We start from the raw sequence: 21547 nt of genomic DNA, 5'->3' as shown, positions 1-21547 counted from the left end.
ACTTTTCCTAATGTATTTTACCAACCCTAACTTACTATCTTTTACGATATCTAACGATCCTATCTTGTTATCTTTTTAGAATATATTTATTAGTCTTAATTTACTATCTTTATAGAATTACAGAATATCTAATGATCCTTTCTTATTATCTCTAGGGATATCCAATATACCCTGTTGATTGACAAGATCTCCCGAAAACTGCACCTCACGCAACCAAAACTCACACTTGGAGAATTTAGCATATACCATCTCCCTCCTTAGAGTCTCTAGAACCATTAGTCGATGTCACACCCTCCCCGACCGATGGCATAAAATGTTGAATGGTGACCACAAAAATATTTCCCAAATCACAGAGCTCCAATCATAATTACCTATGTAAATGCAAAAAAAATACAAGTCTTCATGATCATAATCCTTCCTTGACATGATCTCTACTCCATCCTAGGAACACATGCAATTTTGAAAACATCAACTTTATGTTGGTGAGTGCACATGTTTTAATAGTTTTCGGATTTTATTTGGTTGTATTAATTCAAAATTCATTTTTCTTTTAGAGAAACTTTTCCTAATGTATTTTACCAACCCTAACTTACTATCTTTTACGATATCTGACGATCCTATCTTATTATCGTTTTAGGATATATTTATTATTCTTAATTTACTATCTTTATAGAATTACAGAATATCTAATGATCCTTTCTTATTATCTCTAGGGATATCCAATATACCCTGTTGATTGACAAGATCCCCCGAAAACTGCACCTAACGCAACCAAAACTCACACTTGGAGAATTTAGCATATACCATCTCCCTCCTTAGAGTCTCTAGAACCTCTAGTCGATGTCACACCCTCCCCGACCGATGGCATAAAATATTGAATGGTGACCACAAAAATATTTCCCAAATCACAGAGCACCAATCATAATTACCTATGTAAATGAAAAAAAATACAAGTCTTCATGATCATAATCCTTCCTTGACATGATCTCTACTCCATCCTAGGAACACATGCAATTTTGAAAACATCAAGTTTATGTTGGTGAGTGCACATGTTTTAATAGTTTTCAGATTTTATTTGGTTGTATTAATTCAAAATTCATTTTTCTTTTAGAGAAACTTTTCCTAATGTATTTTACCAACCCTAACTTACTATCTTTTACGATATCTAACGATCCTATCTTATTATCTTTTTAGGATATATTTATTAGTCTTAATTTACTATCTTTATATAATTACAGAATATCTAATGATCCTTTCTTATTATCTCTAGGGATATCCAATATACCCTGTTGATTGACAAGATCCCCCGAAAACTGCACCTCACGCAACCAAAACTCACACTTGGAGAATTTAGCATATACCATCTCCCTCCTTAGAGTCTCTAGAACCTCTAGTCGATGTCACACCCTCCCCGACCGATGGCATAAAATGTTGAATGGTGACCACAAAAATATTTCCCAAATCACAGAGCTCCAAACATAATTACCTATGTAAATGAAAAAAAATACAAGTCTTCATGATCATAATCCTTCCTTGACATGATCTCTACTCCATCCTAGGAACACATGCAATTTTGAAAACATCAACTTTATGTTGGTGAGTGCACATGTTTTAATAGTTTTCGGATTTTATTTGGTTGTATTAATTCAAAATTCATTTTTCTTTTAGAGAAACTTTTCCTAATGTATTTTACCAACCCTAACTTACTATCTTTTACGATATCTAACGATCCTATCTTGTTATCTTTTTAGAATATATTTATTAGTCTTAATTTACTATCTTTATAGAATTACAGAATATCTAATGATCCTTTCTTATTATCTCTAGGGATATCCAATATACCCTGTTGATTGACAAGATCTCCCGAAAACTGCACCTCACGCAACCAAAACTCACACTTGGAGAATTTAGCATATACCATCTCCCTCCTTAGAGTCTCTAGAACCTCTAGTCGATGTCAACCCTCCCCGACCGATGGCATAAAATGTTGAATGGTGACCACAAAAATATTTCCCAAATCACAGAGTACCAATCATAATTATCTATGTAAATGAAAAAAAATAGAAGTCTTCATGATCATAATCCTTCCTTGACATGATCTCTACTCCATCCTAGGAACACATGCAATTCTGAAAACATCAACTTTATGTTGGTGAGTGCACATGTTTTAATAGTTTTCAGATTTTATTTGGTTGTATTAATTCAAAATTCATTTTTCTTTTAGAGAAACTTTTCCTAATGTATTTTACCAACCCTAACTTACTATCTTTTACGATATCTGACGATCCTATCTTATTATCCTTTTAGGATATATTTATTATTCTTAATTTACTATCTTTATAGAATTACAGAATATCTAATGATCCTTTCTTATTATCTCTAGGGATATCCAATATACCCTGTTGATTGACAAGATCCCCCGAAAACTGCACCTCACGCAACCAAAACTCACACTTGGAGAATTTAGCATATACCATCTCCCTCCTTAGAGTCTCTAGAACCTCTAGTCGATGTCACACCCTCCCCGACCGATGGCATAAAATGTTGAATGGTGACCACAAAAATATTTCCCAAATCACAGAGCACCAATCATAATTACCTATGTAAATGAAAAAAAATACAAGTCTTCATGATCATAATCCTTCCTTGACATGATCTCTACTCCATCCTAGGAACACATGCAATTTTGAAAACATCAAGTTTATGTTGGTGAGTGCACATGTTTTAATAGTTTTCAGATTTTATTTGGTTGTATTAATTCAAAATTCATTTTTCTTTTAGAGAAACTTTTCCTAATGTATTTTACCAACCCTAACTTACTATCTTTTACGATATCTAACGATCCTATCTTATTATCTTTTTAGGATATATTTATTAGTCTTAATTTACTATCTTTATATAATTACAGAATATCTAATGATCCTTTCTTATTATCTCTAGGGATATCCAATATACCCTGTTGATTGACAAGATCCCCCGAAAACTGCACCTCACGCAACCAAAACTCACACTTGGAGAATTTAGCATATACCATCTCCCTCCTTAGAGTCTCTAGAACCTCTAGTCGATGTCACACCCTCCCCGACCGATGGCATAAAATGTTGAATGGTGACCACAAAAATATTTCCCAAATCACAGAGCTCCAAACATAATTACCTATGTAAATGAAAAAAAATACAAGCCTTCATGATCATAATCCTTCCTTGACATGATTTCTACTCCATCCTAGGAACACATGCAATTTTGAAAACATCAACTTTATGTTGGTGAGTGCACATGTTTTAATAGTTTTCGGATTTTATTTGGTTGTATTAATTCAAAATTCATTTTTCTTTTAGAGAAACTTTTCCTAATGTATTTTACCAACCCTAACTTACTATCTTTTACGATATCTAACGATCCTATCTTGTTATCTTTTTAGAATATATTTATTAGTCTTAATTTACTATCTTTATAGAATTACAGAATATCTAATGATCCTTTCTTATTATCTCTAGGGATATCCAATATACCCTGTTGATTGACAAGATCTCCCGAAAACTGCACCTCACGCAACCAAAACTCACACTTGGAGAATTTAGCATATACCATCTCCCTCCTTAGAGTCTCTAGAACCTCTAGTCGATGTCAACCCTCCCCGACCGATGGCATAAAATGTTGAATGGTGACCACAAAAATATTTCCCAAATCACAGAGTACCAATCATAATTACCTATGTAAATGAAAAAAAATACAAGTCTTCATGATCATAATCCTTCCTTGACATGATCTCTACTCCATCCTAGGAACACATGCAATTCTGAAAACATCAACTTTATGTTGGTGAGTGCACATGTTTTAATAGTTTTCAGATTTTATTTGGTTGTATTAATTCAAAATTCATTTTTCTTTTAGAGAAACTTTTCCTAATGTATTTTACCAACCCTAACTTACTATCTTTTACGATATCTGACGATCCTATCTTATTATCCTTTTAGGATATATTTATTATTCTTAATTTACTATCTTTATAGAATTACAGAATATCTAATGACCCTTTCTTATTATCTCTAGGGATATCCAATATACCCTGTTGATTGACAAGATCCCCCGAAAACTGCACCTCACGCAACCAAAACTCACACTTGGAGAATTTAGCATATACCATCTCCCTCCTTAGAGTCTCTAGAACCTCTAGTCGATGTCACACCCTCCCCGACCGATGGCATAAAATGTTGAATGGTGACCACAAAAATATTTCCCAAATCACAGAGCACCAATCATAATTACCTATGTAAATGAAAAAAAATACAAGTCTTCATGATCATAATCCTTCCTTGACATGATCTCTACTCCATCCTAGGAACACATGCAATTTTGAAAACATCAAGTTTATGTTGGTGAGTGCACATGTTTTAATAGTTTTCAGATTTTATTTGGTTGTATTAATTCAAAATTCATTTTTCTTTTAGAGAAACTTTTCCTAATGTATTTTACCAACCCTAACTTACTATCTTTTACGATATCTAACGATCCTATCTTATTATCTTTTTAGGATATATTTATTAGTCTTAATTTACTATCTTTATATAATTACAGAATATCTAATGATCCTTTCTTATTATCTCTAGGGATATCCAATATACCCTGTTGATTGACAAGATCCCCCGAAAACTGCACCTCACGCAACCAAAACTCACACTTGGAGAATTTAGCATATACCATCTCCCTCCTTAGAGTCTCTAGAACCTCTAGTCGATGTCACACCCTCCCCGACCGATGGCATAAAATGTTGAATGGTGACCACAAAAATATTTCCCAAATCACAGAGCTCCAAACATAATTACCTATGTAAATGAAAAAAAATACAAGCCTTCATGATCATAATCCTTCCTTGACATGATTTCTACTCCATCCTAGGAACACATGCAATTTTGAAAACATCAACTTTATGTTGGTGAGTGCACATGTTTTAATAGTTTTCGGATTTTATTTGGTTGTATTAATTCAAAATTCATTTTTCTTTTAGAGAAACTTTTCCTAATGTATTTTACCAACCCTAACTTACTATCTTTTACGATATCTAACGATCCTATCTTGTTATCTTTTTAGAATATATTTATTAGTCTTAATTTACTATTTTTATAGAATTACAGAATATCTAATGATCCTTTCTTATTATCTCTAGGGATATCCAATATACCCTGTTGATTGACAAGATCTCCCGAAAACTGCACCTCACGCAACCAAAACTCACACTTGGAGAATTTAGCATATACCATCTCCCTCCTTAGAGTCTCTAGAACCTCTAGTCGATGTCAACCCTCCCCGACCGATGGCATAAAATGTTGAATGGTGACCACAAAAATATTTCCCAAATCACAGAGTACCAATCATAATTACCTATGTAAATGAAAAAAAATACAAGTCTTCATGATCATAATCCTTCCTTGACATGATCTCTACTCCATCCTAGGAACACATGCAATATTGAAAACATCAACTTTATGTTGGTGAGTGCACATGTTTTAATAGTTTTCGGATTTTATTTGGTTGTATTAATTCAAAATTCATTTTTCTTTTAGAGAAACTTTTCCTAATGTATTTTACCAACCCTAACTTACTATCTTTTACGATATCTAACGATCCTATCTTATTATCTTTTTAGGATATATTTATTAGTCTTAATTTACTATCTTTATAGAATTACAGAATATCTAATGATCCTTTCTTATTATCTCTAGGGATATCCAATATACCCTGTTGATTGACAAGATCCCCCGAAAACTGCACCTCACGCAACCAAAACTCACACTTGGAGAATTTAGCATATACCATCTCCCTCCTTAGAGTCTCTAGTACCTCTAGTCGATGTCACACCCTCCCCGACCGATGGCATAAAATGTTGAATGGTGACCACAAAAATATTTCCCAAATCACAGAGCACCAATCATAATTACCTATGTAAATGAAAAAAAATACAAGTCTTCATGATCATAATCCTTCCTTGACATGATTTCTACTCCATCCTAGGAACACATGCAATTTTGAAAACATCAACTTTATGTTGGTGAGTGCACATGTTTTAATAGTTTTCGGATTTTATTTGGTTGTATTAATTCAAAATTCATTTTTCTTTTAGAGAAACTTTTCCTAATGTATTTTACCAACCCTAACTTACTATCTTTTACGATATCTAACGATCCTATCTTATTATCTTTTTCGGATATATTTATTAGTCTTAATTTACTATCTTTATAGAATTACAGAATATCTAATGATCCTTTCTTATTATCTCTAGGGATATCCAATATACCCTGTTGATTGACAAGATCCCCCGAAAACTGCACCTCACGCAACCAAAACTCACACTTGGAGAATTTAGCATATACCATCTCCCTCCTTAGAGTCTCTAGAACCTCTAGTCGATGTCACACCCTCCCCGACCGATGGCATAAAATGTTGAATGGTGACCACAAAAATATTTCCCAAATCACAGAGCTCCAATCATAATTACCTATGTAAATGAAAAAAAATACAAGTCTTCATGATCATAATCCTTCCTTGACATGATCTCTACTCCATCCTAGGAACACATGCAATTTTGAAAACATCAACTTTATGTTGGTGAGTGCACATGTTTTAATAGTTTTCGGATTTTATTTGGTTGTATTAATTCAAAATTCATTTTTCTTTTAGAGAAACTTTTCCTAATGTATTTTACCAACCCTAACTTACTATCTTTTACGATATCTGACGATCCTATCTTATTATCTTTTTAGGATATATTTATTAGTCTTAATTTACTATCTTTATAGAATTACAGAATATCTAATGATCCTTTCTTATTATCTCTAGGGATATCCAATATACCCTGTTGATTGACAAGATCCCCCGAAAACTGCACCTCACGCAACCAAAACTCACACTTGGAGAATTTAGCATATACCATCTCCCTCCTTAGAGTCTCTAGAACCTCTAGTCGATGTCACACCCTCCCCGACCGATGGCATAAAATGTTGAATGGTGACCACAAAAATATTTCCCAAATCACAGAGCACCAATCATAATTACCTATGTAAATGAAAAAAAATACAAGTCTTCATGATCATAATCCTTCCTTGACATGATTTCTACTCCATCCTAGGAACACATGCAATTTTGAAAACATCAACTTTATGTTGGTGAGTGCACATGTTTTAATAGTTTTCGGATTTTATTTGGTTGTATTAATTCAAAATTCATTTTTCTTTTAGAGAAACTTTTCCTAATGTATTTTACCAACCCTAACTTACTATCTTTTACGATATCTAACGATCCTATCTTATTATCTTTTTCGGATATATTTATTAGTCTTAATTTACTATCTTTATAGAATTACAGAATATCTAATGATCCTTTCTTATTATCTCTAGGGATATCCAATATACCCTGTTGATTGACAAGATCCCCCGAAAACTGCACCTCACGCAACCAAAACTCACACTTGGAGAATTTAGCATATACCATCTCCCTCCTTAGAGTCTCTAGAACCTCTAGTCGATGTCACACCCTCCCCGACCGATGGCATAAAATGTTGAATGGTGACCACAAAAATATTTCCCAAATCACAGAGCTCCAATCATAATTACCTATGTAAATGAAAAAAAATACAAGTCTTCATGATCATAATCCTTCCTTGACATGATCTCTACTCCATCCTAGGAACACATGCAATTTTGAAAACATCAACTTTATGTTGGTGAGTGCACATGTTTTAATAGTTTTCGGATTTTATTTGGTTGTATTAATTCAAAATTCATTTTTCTTTTAGAGAAACTTTTCCTAATGTATTTTACCAACCCTAACTTACTATCTTTTACGATATCTGACGATCCTATCTTATTATCTTTTTAGGATATATTTATTAGTCTTAATTTACTATCTTTATAGAATTACAGAATATCTAATGATCCTTTCTTATTATCTCTAGGGATATCCAATATACCCTGTTGATTGACAAGATCCCCCGAAAACTGCACCTCACGCAACCAAAACTCACACTTGGAGAATTTAGCATATACCATCTCCCTCCTTAGAGTCTCTAGAACCTCTAGTCGATGTCACACCCTCCCCGACCGATGGCATAAAATGTTGAATGGTGACCACAAAAATATTTCCCAAATCACAGAGCACCAATCATAATTACCTATGTAAATGAAAAAAAATACAAGTCTTCATGATCATAATCCTTCCTTGACATGATCTCTACTCCATCCTAGGAACACATGCAATTTTGAAAACATCAACTTTATGTTGGTGAGTGCACATGTTTTAATAGTTTTCGGATTTTATTTGGTTGTATTAATTCAAAATTCATTTTTCTTTTAGAGAAACTTTTCCTAATGTATTTTACCAACCCTAACTTACTATCTTTTACGATATCTAACGATCCTATCTTATTATCTTTTTAGGATATATTTATTAGTCTTAATTTACTATCTTTATAGAATTACAGAATATCTAATGATCCTTTCTTATTATCTCTAGGGATATCCAATATACCCTGTTGATTGACAAGATCCCCCGAAAACTGCACCTCAAGCAACCAAAACTCACACTTGGAGAATTTAGCATATACCATCTCCCTCCTTAGAGTCTCTAGAACCTCTAGTCGATGTCACACCCTCCCCGACCGATGGCATAAAATGTTCAATGGTGACCACAAAAATATTTCCCAAATCACAGAGCACCAATCATAATTACCTATGTAAATGAAAAAAAATACAAGTCTTCATGATCATAATCCTTCCTTGACATGATCTCTACTCCATCCTAGGAACACATGCAATTTTGAAAACATCAACTTTATGTTGGTGAGTGCACATGTTTTAATAGTTTTCGGATTTTATTTGGTTGTATTAATTCAAAATTCATTTTTCTTTTAGAGAAACTTTTCCTAATGTATTTTACCAACCCTAACTTACTATCTTTTACGATATCTGACGATCCTATCTTAATATCTTTTTCGGATATATTTATTAGTCTTAATTTACTATCTTTATAGAATTACAGAATATCTAATGATCCTTTCTTATTATCTCAAGGGATATCCAATATACCCTGTTGATTGACAAGATCCCCCGAAAACTGCACCTCACGCAACCAAAACTCACACTTGGAGAATTTAGCATATACCATCTCCCTCCTTAGAGTCTCTAGAACCTCTAGTCGATGTCAACCCTCCCCGACCGATGGCATAAAATGTTGAATGGTGACCACAAAAATATTTCCCAAATCACAGAGTACCAATCATAATTACCTATGTAAATGAAAAAAAATACAAGTCTTCATGATCATAATCCTTCCTTGACATGATCTCTACTCCATCCTAGGAACACATGCAATTCTGAAAACATCAACTTTATGTTGGTGAGTGCACATGTTTTAATACTTTTCAGATTTTATTTGGTTGTATTAATTCAAAATTCATTTTTCTTTTAGAGAAACTTTTCCTAATGTATTTTACCAACCCTAACTTACTATCTTTTACGATATCTGACGATCCTATCTTATTATCCTTTTAGGATATATTTATTATTCTTAATTTACTATCTTTATAGAATTACAGAATATCTAATGATCCTTTCTTATTATCTCTAGGGATATCCAATATACCCTGTTGATTGACAAGATCCCCCGAAAACTGCACCTCACGCAACCAAAACTCACACTTGGAGAATTTAGCATATACCATCTCCCTCCTTAGAGTCTCTAGAACCTCTAGTCGATGTCACACCCTCCCCGACCGATGGCATAAAATGTTGAATGGTGACCACAAAAATATTTCCCAAATCACAGAGCTCCAATCATAATTACCTATGTAAATGAAAAAAAATACAAGTCTTCATGATCATAATCCTTCCTTGACATGATCTCTACTCCATCCTAGGAACACATGCAATTTTGAAAACATCAACTTTATGTTGGTGAGTGCACATGTTTTAATAGTTTTCGGATTTTATTTGGTTGTATTAATTCAAAATTCATTTTTCTTTTAGAGAAACTTTTCCTAATGTATTTTACCAACCCTAACTTACTATCTTTTACGATATCTGACGATCCTATCTTATTATCGTTTTAGGATATATTTATTAGTCTTAATTTACTATCTTTATAGAATTACAGAATATCTAATGATCCTTTCTTATTATCTCTAGGGATATCCAATATACCCTGTTGATTGACAAGATCCCCCGAAAACTGCACCTCACGCAACCAAAACTCACACTTGGAGAATTTAGCATATACCATCTCCCTCCTTAGAGTCTCTAGAACCTCTAGTCGATGTCACACCCTCCCCGACCGATGGCATAAAATGTTGAATGGTGACCACAAAAATATTTCCCAAATCACAGAGCACCAATCATAATTACCTATGTAAATGAAAAAAAATACAAGTCTTCATGATCATAATCCTTCCTTGACATGATCTCTACTCCATCCTAGGAACACATGCAATTTTGAAAACATCAACTTTATGTTGGTGAGTGCACATGTTTTAATAGTTTTCGGATTTTATTTGGTTGTATTAATTCAAAATTCATTTTTCTTTTAGAGAAACTTTTCCTAATGTATTTTACCAACCCTAACTTACTATCTTTTACGATATCTAACGATCCTATCTTATTATCTTTTTAGGATATATTTATTAGTCTTAATTTACTATCTTTATAGAATTACAGAATATCTAATGATCCTTTCTTATTATCTCTAGGGATATCCAATATACCCTGTTGATTGACAAGATCCCCCGAAAACTGCACCTCAAGCAACCAAAACTCACACTTGGAGAATTTAGCATATACCATCTCCCTCCTTAGAGTCTCTAGAACCTCTAGTCGATGTCACACCCTCCCCGACCGATGGCATAAAATGTTCAATGGTGACCACAAAAATATTTCCCAAATCACAGAGCACCAATCATAATTACCTATGTAAATGAAAAAAAATACAAGTCTTCATGATCATAATCCTTCCTTGACATGATCTCTACTCCATCCTAGGAACACATGCAATTTTGAAAACATCAACTTTATGTTGGTGAGTGCACATGTTTTAATAGTTTTCGGATTTTATTTGGTTGTATTAATTCAAAATTCATTTTTCTTTTAGAGAAACTTTTCCTAATGTATTTTACCAACCCTAACTTACTATCTTTTACGATATCTGACGATCCTATCTTAATATCTTTTTCGGATATATTTATTAGTCTTAATTTACTATCTTTATAGAATTACAGAATATCTAATGATCCTTTCTTATTATCTCAAGGGATATCCAATATACCCTGTTGATTGACAAGATCCCCCGAAAACTGCACCTCACGCAACCAAAACTCACACTTGGAGAATTTAGCATATACCATCTCCCTCCTTAGAGTCTCTAGAACCTCTAGTCGATGTCAACCCTCCCCGACCGATGGCATAAAATGTTGAATGGTGACCACAAAAATATTTCCCAAATCACAGAGTACCAATCATAATTACCTATGTAAATGAAAAAAAATACAAGTCTTCATGATCATAATCCTTCCTTGACATGATCTCTACTCCATCCTAGGAACACATGCAATTCTGAAAACATCAACTTTATGTTGGTGAGTGCACATGTTTTAATACTTTTCAGATTTTATTTGGTTGTATTAATTCAAAATTCATTTTTCTTTTAGAGAAACTTTTCCTAATGTATTTTACCAACCCTAACTTACTATCTTTTACGATATCTGACGATCCTATCTTATTATCCTTTTAGGATATATTTATTATTCTTAATTTACTATCTTTATAGAATTACAGAATATCTAATGATCCTTTCTTATTATCTCTAGGGATATCCAATATACCCTGTTGATTGACAAGATCCCCCGAAAACTGCACCTCACGCAACCAAAACTCACACTTGGAGAATTTAGCATATACCATCTCCCTCCTTAGAGTCTCTAGAACCTCTAGTCGATGTCACACCCTCCCCGACCGATGGCATAAAATGTTGAATGGTGACCACAAAAATATTTCCCAAATCACAGAGCTCCAATCATAATTACCTATGTAAATGAAAAAAAATACAAGTCTTCATGATCATAATCCTTCCTTGACATGATCTCTACTCCATCCTAGGAACACATGCAATTTTGAAAACATCAACTTTATGTTGGTGAGTGCACATGTTTTAATAGTTTTCAGATTTTATTTGGTTGTATTAATTCAAAATTCATTTTTCTTTTAGAGAAACTTTTCCTAATGTATTTTACCAACCCTAACTTACTATCTTTTACGATATCTGACGATCCTATCTTATTATCCTTTTAGGATATATTTATTATTCTTAATTTACTATCTTTATAGAATTACAGAATATCTAATGATCCTTTCTTATTATCTCTAGGGATATCCAATATACCCTGTTGATTGACAAGATCCCCCGAAAACTGCACCTCACGCAACCAAAACTCACACTTGGAGAATTTAGCATATACCATCTCCCTCCTTAGAGTCTCTAGAACCTCTAGTCGATGTCAACCCTCCCCGACCGATGGCATAAAATGTTGAATGGTGACCACAAAAATATTTCCCAAATCACAGAGTACCAATCATAATTACCTATGTAAATGAAAAAAAATACAAGTCTTCATGATCATAATCCTTCCTTGACATGATCTCTACTCCATCCTAGGAACACATGCAATTCTGAAAACATCAACTTTATGTTGGTGAGTGCACATGTTTTAATAGTTTTCAGATTTTATTTGGTTGTATTAATTCAAAATTCATTTTTCTTTTAGAGAAACTTTTCCTAATGTATTTTACCAACCCTAACTTACTATCTTTTACGATATCTGACGATCCTATCTTATTATCCTTTTAGGATATATTTATTATTCTTAATTTACTATCTTTATAGAATTACAGAATATCTAATGATCCTTTCTTATTATCTCTAGGGATATCCAATATACCCTGTTGATTGACAAGATCCCCCGAAAACTGCACCTCACGCAACCAAAACTCACACTTGGAGAATTTAGCATATACCATCTCCCTCCTTAGAGTCTCTAGAACCTCTAGTCGATGTCACACCCTCCCCGACCGATGGCATAAAATGTTGAATGGTGACCACAAAAATATTTCCCAAATCATAGAGCTCCAATCATAATTACCTATGTAAATGAAAAAAAATACAAGTCTTCATGATCATAATCCTTCCTTGACATGATCTCTACTCCATCCTAGGAACACATGCAATTTTGAAAACATCAACTTTATGTTGGTGAGTGCACATGTTTTAATAGTTTTTAGATTTTATTTGGTTGTATTAATTCAAAATTCATTTTTCTTTTAGAGAAACTTTTCCTAATGTATTTTACCAACCCTAACTTACTATCTTTTACGATATCTGACGATCCTATCTTATTATCCTTTTAGGATATATTTATTATTCTTAATTTACTATCTTTATAGAATTACAGAATATTTAATGATCCTTTCTTATTATCTCTAGGGATATCCAATATACCCTGTTGATTGACAAGATCCCCCGAAAACTGCACCTCACGCAACCAAAACTCACACTTGGAGAATTTAGCATATACCATCTCCCTCCTTAGAGTCTCTAGAACCTCTAGTCGATGTCACACCCTCCCCGACCGATGGCATAAAATGTTGAATGGTGACCACAAAAATATTTCCCAAATCACAGAGCACCAATCATAATTACCTATGCAAATGAAAAAAAATACAAGTCTTCATGATCATAATCCTTCCTTGACATGATCTCTACTCCATCCTAGGAACACATGCAATTTTGAAAACATCAACTTTATGTTGGTGAGTGCACATGTTTTAATAGTTTTCGGATTTTATTTGGTTGTATTAATTCAAAATTCATTTTTCTTTTAGAGAAACTTTTCCTAATGTATTTTACCAACCCTAACTTACTATCTTTTACGATATCTGATGATCCTATCTTATTATCTTTTTCGGATATATTTATTAGTCTTAATTTACTATCTTTATAGAATTACAGAATATCTAATGATCCTTTCTTATTATCTCAAGGGATATCCAATATACCCTGTTGATTGACAAGATCCCCCGAAAACTGCACCTCACGCAACCAAAACTCACACTTGGAGAATTTAGCATATACCATCTCCCTCCTTAGAGTCTCTAGAACCTCTAGTCGATGTCAACCCTCCCCGACCGATGGCATAAAATGTTGAATGGTGACCACAAAAATATTTCCCAAATCACAGAGTACCAATCATAATTACCTATGTAAATGAAAAAAAATACAAGTCTTCATGATCATAATCCTTCCTTGACATGATCTCTACTCCATCCTAGGAACACATGCAATTCTGAAAACATCAACTTTATGTTGGTGAGTGCACATGTTTTAATAGTTTTCAGATTTTATTTGGTTGTATTAATTCAAAATTCATTTTTCTTTTAGAGAAACTTTTCCTAATGTATTTTACCAACCCTAACTTACTATCTTTTACGATATCTGACGATCCTATCTTATTATCCTTTTAGGATATATTTATTATTCTTAATTTACTATCTTTATAGAATTACAGAATATCTAATGATCCTTTCTTATTATCTCTAGGGATATCCAATATACCCTGTTGATTGACAAGATCCCCCGAAAACTGCACCTCACGCAACCAAAACTCACACTTGGAGAATTTAGCATATACCATCTCCCTCCTTAGAGTCTCTAGAACCTCTAGTCGATGTCACACCCTCCCCGACCGATGGCATAAAATGTTGAATGGTGACCACAAAAATATTTCCCAAATCACAGAGCTCCAATCATAATTACCTATGTAAATGAAAAAAAATACAAGTCTTCATGATCATAATCCTTCCTTGACATGATCTCTACTCCATCCTAGGAACACATGCAATTCTGAAAACATCAACTTTATGTTGGTGAGTGCACATGTTTTAATAGTTTTCAGATTTTATTTGGTTGTATTAATTCAAAATTCATTTTTCTTTTAGAGAAACTTTTCCTAATGTATTTTACCAACCCTAACTTACTATCTTTTACGATATCTGACGATCCTATCTTATTATCCTTTTAGGATATATTTATTATTCTTAATTTACTATCTTTATAGAATTACAGAATATCTAATGATCCTTTCTTATTATCTCTAGGGATATCCAATATACCCTGTTGATTGACAAGATCCCCCGAAAACTGCACCTCACGCAACCAAAACTCACACTTGGAGAATTTAGCATATACCATCTCCCTCCTTAGAGTCTCTAGAACCTCTAGTCGATGTCACACCCTCCCCGACCGATGGCATAAAATGTTGAATGGCGACCACAAAAATATTTCCCAAATCACAGAGCACCAATCATAATTACCTATGTAAATGAAAAAAAATACAAGTCTTCATGATCATAATCCTTCCTTGACATGATCTCTACTCCATCCTAGGAACACATGCAATTTTGAAAACATCAACTTTATGTTGGTGAGTGCACATGTTTTAATAGTTTTCAGATTTTATTTGGTTGTATTAATTCACAATTCATTTTTCTTTTAGAGAAACTTTTCCTAATGTATTTTACCAACCCTAACTTACTATCTTTTACGATATCTAACGATCCTATCTTATTATCTTTTTAGGATATATTTATTAGTCTTAATTTACTATCTTTATATAATTACAGAATATCTAATGATCCTTTCTTATTATCTCTAGGGATATCCAATATACCCTGTTGATTGACAAGATCCCCCGAAAACTGCACCTCACGCAGCCAAAACTCACACTTGGAGAATTTAGCATATACCATCTTCCTCCTTAGAGTCTCTAGAACCTCTAGTCGATGTCACACCCTCCCCGACCGATGGCATAAAATGTTGAATGGTGACCACAAAAATATTTCCCAAATCACAGAGCTCCAAACATAATTACCTATGTAAATGAAAAAAAATACAAGTCTTCATGATCATAATCCTTCCTTGACATGATCTCTACTCCATCCTAGGAACACATGCAATTTTGAAAACATCAACTTTATGTTGGTGAGTGCACATGTTTTAATAGTTTTCGGATTTTATTTGGTTGTATTAATTCAAAATTCATTTTTCTTTTAGAGAAACTTTTCCTAATGTATTTTACCAACCCTAACTTACTATCTTTTACGATATCTAACGAACCTATCTTGTTATCTTTTTAGAATATATTTATTAGTCTTAATTTACTATCTTTATAGAATTACAGAATATCTAATGATCCTTTCTTATTATCTCTAGGGATATCCAATATACCCTGTTGATTGACAAGATCCCCCGAAAACTGCACCTCACGCAACCAAAACTCACACTTGGAGAATTTAGCATATACCATCTCCCTCCTTAGAGTCTCTAGAACCTCTAGTCGATGTCACACCCTCCCCGACCGATGGCATAAAATGTTGAATGGTGACCACAAAAATATTTCCCAAATCACAGAGCTCCAATCATAATTACCTATGTAAATGAAAAAAAATACAAGTCTTCATGATCATAATCCTTCCTTGACATGATCTCTACTCCATCCTAGGAACACATGCAATTTTGAACACATCAACTTTATGTTGGTGAGTGCACATGTTTTAATAGTTTTCGGATTTTATTTGGTTGTATTAATTTAAAATTCATTTTTCTTTTAGAGAAACTTTTCCTAATGTATTTTACCAACCCTAACTTACTATCTTTTACGATATCTAACGATCCTATCTTATTATCTTTTTAGGATATATTTATTAGTCTTAATTTACTATCTTTATAGAATTACAGAATATCTAATGATCCTTTCTTATTATCTCTAGGGATATCCAATATACCCTGTTGATTGACAAGATCCCCCGAAAACTGCACCTCACGCAACCAAAACTCACACTTGGAGAATTTAGCATATACCATCTCCCTCCTTAGAGTCTCTAGAACCTCTTGTCGATGTCACACCCTCCCCGACCGATGGCATAAAATGTTGAATGGTGACCACAAAAATATTTCCCAAATCACAGAGCTCCAATCATAATTACCTATGTAAATGAAAAAAAAATACAAGTCTTCATGATCATAATCCTTCCTTGACATGATCTCTACTCCATCCTAGGAACACATGCAATTTTGAACACATCAACTTTATGTTGGTGAGTGCACATGTTTTAATAGTTTTCGGATTTTATTTGGTTGTATTAATTCAAAATTCATTTTTCTTTTAGAGAAACTTTTCCTAATGTATTTTACCAACCCTAACTTACTATCTTTTACGATATCTAACGATCCTATCTTATTATCTTTTTAGGATATATTTATTAGTCTTAATTTACTATCTTTATAGAATTACAGAATATCTAATGATCCTTTCTTATTATCTCTAGGGATATCCAATATACCCTGTTGATTGACAAGATCCCCCGAAAACTGCACCTCACGCAACCAAAACTCACACTTGGAGAATTTAGCATATACCATCTCCCTCCTTAGAGTCTCTAGAACCTCTAGTCGATGTCACACCCTCCCCGACCGATGGCATAAAATGTTGAATGGTGACCACAAAAATATTTCCCAAATCACAGAGCTCCAATCATAATTACCTATGTAAATGAAAAAAAAATACAAGTCTTCATGATCATAATCCTTCCTTGACATGATCTCTACTCCATCCTAGGAACACATGCAATTTTGAACACATCAACTTTATGTTGGTGAGTGCACATGTTTTAATAGTTTTCGGATTTTATTTGGTTGTATTAATTCAAAATTCATTTTTCTTTTAGAGAAACTTTTCCTAATGTATTTTACCAACCCTAACTTACTATCTTTTACAATATCTAACGATCCTATCTTATTATCTTTTTCGGATATATTTATTAGTCTTAATTTACTATCTTTATAGAATTACAGAATATCTAATGATCCTTTCTTATTATCTCAAGGGATATCCAATATACCCTGTGGATTGACAAGATCCCCCGAAAACTGCACCTCACGCAACCAAAACTCACACTTGGAGAATTTAGCATATACCATCTCCCTCCTTAGAGTCTCTAGAACCTCTAGTCGATGTCACACCCTCCCCGACCGATGGCATAAAATGTTGAATGGTGACCACAAAAATATTTCCCAAATCACAGAGCACCAATCATAATTACCTATGTAAATGAAAAAAAAATACAAGTCTTCATGATCATAATCCTTCCTAGACAGGATCTCTACTCCATCCTAGGAACACATGCAATTTTGAAAACATCAACTTTATGTTGGTGAGTGCACATGTTTTAATAGTTTTCGGATTTTATTTGGTTGTATTAATTCAAAATTCATTTTTCTTTTAGAGAAACTTTTCCTAATGTATTTTACCAACCCTAACTTACTATCTTTTACGATATCTAACGATCCTATCTTATTATCTTTTTAGGATATATTTATTAGTCTTAATTTACTATCTTTATAGAATTACAGAATATCTAATGATCCTGTCTTATTATCTCAAGGGATATCCAATATACCCTGTTGATTGACAAGATCCCCCGAAAACTGCACCTCACGCAACCAAAACTCACACTTGGAGAATTTAGCATATACCATCTCCCTCCTTAGAGTCTCTAGAACCTCTAGTCGATGTCACACCCTCCCCGACCGATGGCATAAAATGTTGAATGGTGACCACAAAAATATTTCCCAAATCACAGAGCACCAATCATAATTACCTATGTAAATGAAAAAAAATACAAGTCTTCATGATCATAATCCTTCCTAGACATGATCTCTACTCCATCCTAGGAACACATGCAATTTTGAAAACATCAACTTTATGTTGGTGAGTGCACATGTTTTAATAGTTTTCGGATTTTATTTGGTTGTATTAATTCAAAATTCATTTTTCTTTTAGAGAAACTTTTCCTAATGTATTTTACCAACCCTAACTTACTATCTTTTACGATATCTAACGATCCTATCTTATTATCTTTTTAGGATATATTTATTAGTCTTAATTTACTATCTTTATAGAATTACAGAATATCTAATGATCCTTTCTTATTATCTCTAGGGATATCCAATATACCCTGTTGATTGACAAGATCCCCCGAAAACTGCACCTCACGCAACCAAAACTCACACTTGGAGAATTTAGCATATACCATCTCCCTCCTTAGAGTCTCTAGAACCTCTAGTCGATGTCACACCCTCCCCGACCGATGGCATAAAATGTTGAATGGTGACCACAAAAATATTTCCCAAATCACAGAGCTCCAATCATAATTACCTATGTAAATGAAAAAAAATACAAGTCTTCATGATCATAATCCTTCCTTGACATGATCTCTACTCCATCCTAGGAACACATGCAATTTTGAACACATCAACTTTATGTTGGTGAGTGCACATGTTTTAATAGTTTTCGGATTTTATTTGGTTGTATTAATTCAAAATTCATTTTTCTTTTAGAGAAACTTTTCCTAATGTATTTTACCAACCCTAACTTACTATCTTTTACGATATCTAACGATCCTATCTTATTATCTTTTTAGGATATATTTATTACTCTTAATTTACTATCTTTATAGAATTACAGAATATCTAATGATCCTTTCTTATTATCTCTAGGGATATCCAATATACCCTGTTGATTGACAAGATCCCCCGAAAACTGCACCTCACGCAACCAAAACTCACACTTGGAGAATTTAGCATATACCATCTCCCTCCTTAGAGTCTCTAGAACCTCTAGTCGATGTCACACCCTCCCCGACCGATGGCATAAAATGTTGAATGGTGACCACAAAAATATTTCCCAAATCACAGAGCTCCAATCATAATTACCTATGTAAATGAAAAAAAAATACAAGTCTTCATGATCATAATCCTTCCTTGACATGATCTCTACTCCATCCTAGGAACACATGCAATTTTGAACACATCAACTTTATGTTGGTGAGTGCACATGTTTTAATAGTTTTCGGATTTTATTTGGTTGTATTAATTCAAAATTCATTTTTCTTTTAGAGAAACTTTTCCTAATGTATTTTACCAACCCTAACTTACTATCTTTTACAATATCTAACGATCCTATCTTATTATCTTTTTCGGATATATTTATTAGTCTTAATTTACTATCTTTATAGAATTACAGAATATCTAATGATCCTTTCTTATTATCTCAAGGGATATCCAATATACCCTGTGGATTGACAAGATCCCCCGAAAACTGCACCTCACGCAACCAAAACTCACACTTGGAGAATTTAGCATATACCATCTCCCTCCTTAGAGTCTCTAGAACCTCTAGTCGATGTCACACCCTCCCCGACCGATGGCATAAAATGTTGAATGGTGACCACAAAAATATTTCCCAAATCACAGAGCACCAATCATAATTACCTATGTAAATGAAAAAAAAATACAAGTCTTCATGATCATAATCCTTCCTAGACATGATCTCTACTCCATCCTAGGAACACATGCAATTTTGAAAACATCAACTTTATGTTGGTGAGTGCACATGTTTTAATAGTTTTCGGATTTTATTTGGTTGTATTAATTCAAAATTCATTTTTCTTTTAGAGAAACTTTTCCTAATGTATTTTACCAACCCTAACTTACTATCTTTTACGATATCTAACGATCCTATCTTATTATCTTTTTAGGATATATTTATTAGTCTTAATTTACTATCTTTATAGAATTACAGAATATCTAATGATCCTTTCTTATTATCTCAAGGGATATCCAATATACCCTGTTGATTGACAAGATCCCCCGAAAACTGCACCTCACGCAACCAAAACTCACACTTGGAGAATTTAGCATATACCATCTCCCTCCTTAGAGTCTCTAGAACCTCTAGTCGATGTCACACCCTCCCCGACCGATGGCATAAAATGTTGAATGGTGACCACAAAAATATTTCCCAAATCACAGAGCACCAATCATAATTACCTATGTAAATGAAAAAAAAATACAAGTCTTCATGATCATAATCCTTCCTAGACATGATCTCTACTCCATCCTAGGAACACATGCAATTTTGAAAACATCAACTTTATGTTGGTGAGTGCACATGTTTTAATAGTTTTCGGATTTTATTTGGTTGTATTAATTCAAAATTCATTTTTCTTTTAGAGAAACTTTTCCTAATGTATTTTACCAACCCTAACTTACTATCTTTTACGATATCTAACGATCCTATCTTATTATCTTTTTAGGATATATTTATTAGTCTTAATTTACTATCTTTATAGAATTACAGAATATCTAATGATCCTTTCTTATTATCTCAAGGGATATCCAATATACCCTGTTGATTGACAAGATCCCCCGAAAACTGCACCTCACGTAACCAAAACTCACACTTGGAGAATTTAGCATATACCATCTCCCTCCTTAGAGTCTCTAGAACCTCTAGTCGATGTCACACCCTCCCCGACCGATGGCATAAAATGTTGAATGGTGACCACAAAAATATTTCCCAGATCACAGAGCACCAATCATAATTACCTATGTAAAT

The sequence above is a fragment of the Lactuca sativa genome, chromosome 8, assembly GCF_002870075.4.
Source record: "Lactuca sativa cultivar Salinas chromosome 8, Lsat_Salinas_v11, whole genome shotgun sequence".
NCBI classification, from domain to species: domain Eukaryota; kingdom Viridiplantae; phylum Streptophyta; class Magnoliopsida; order Asterales; family Asteraceae; genus Lactuca; species Lactuca sativa.
The sequence above is the reverse complement of the archived record's forward strand: the minus strand, read 5'-3'. Positions refer to the sequence as shown.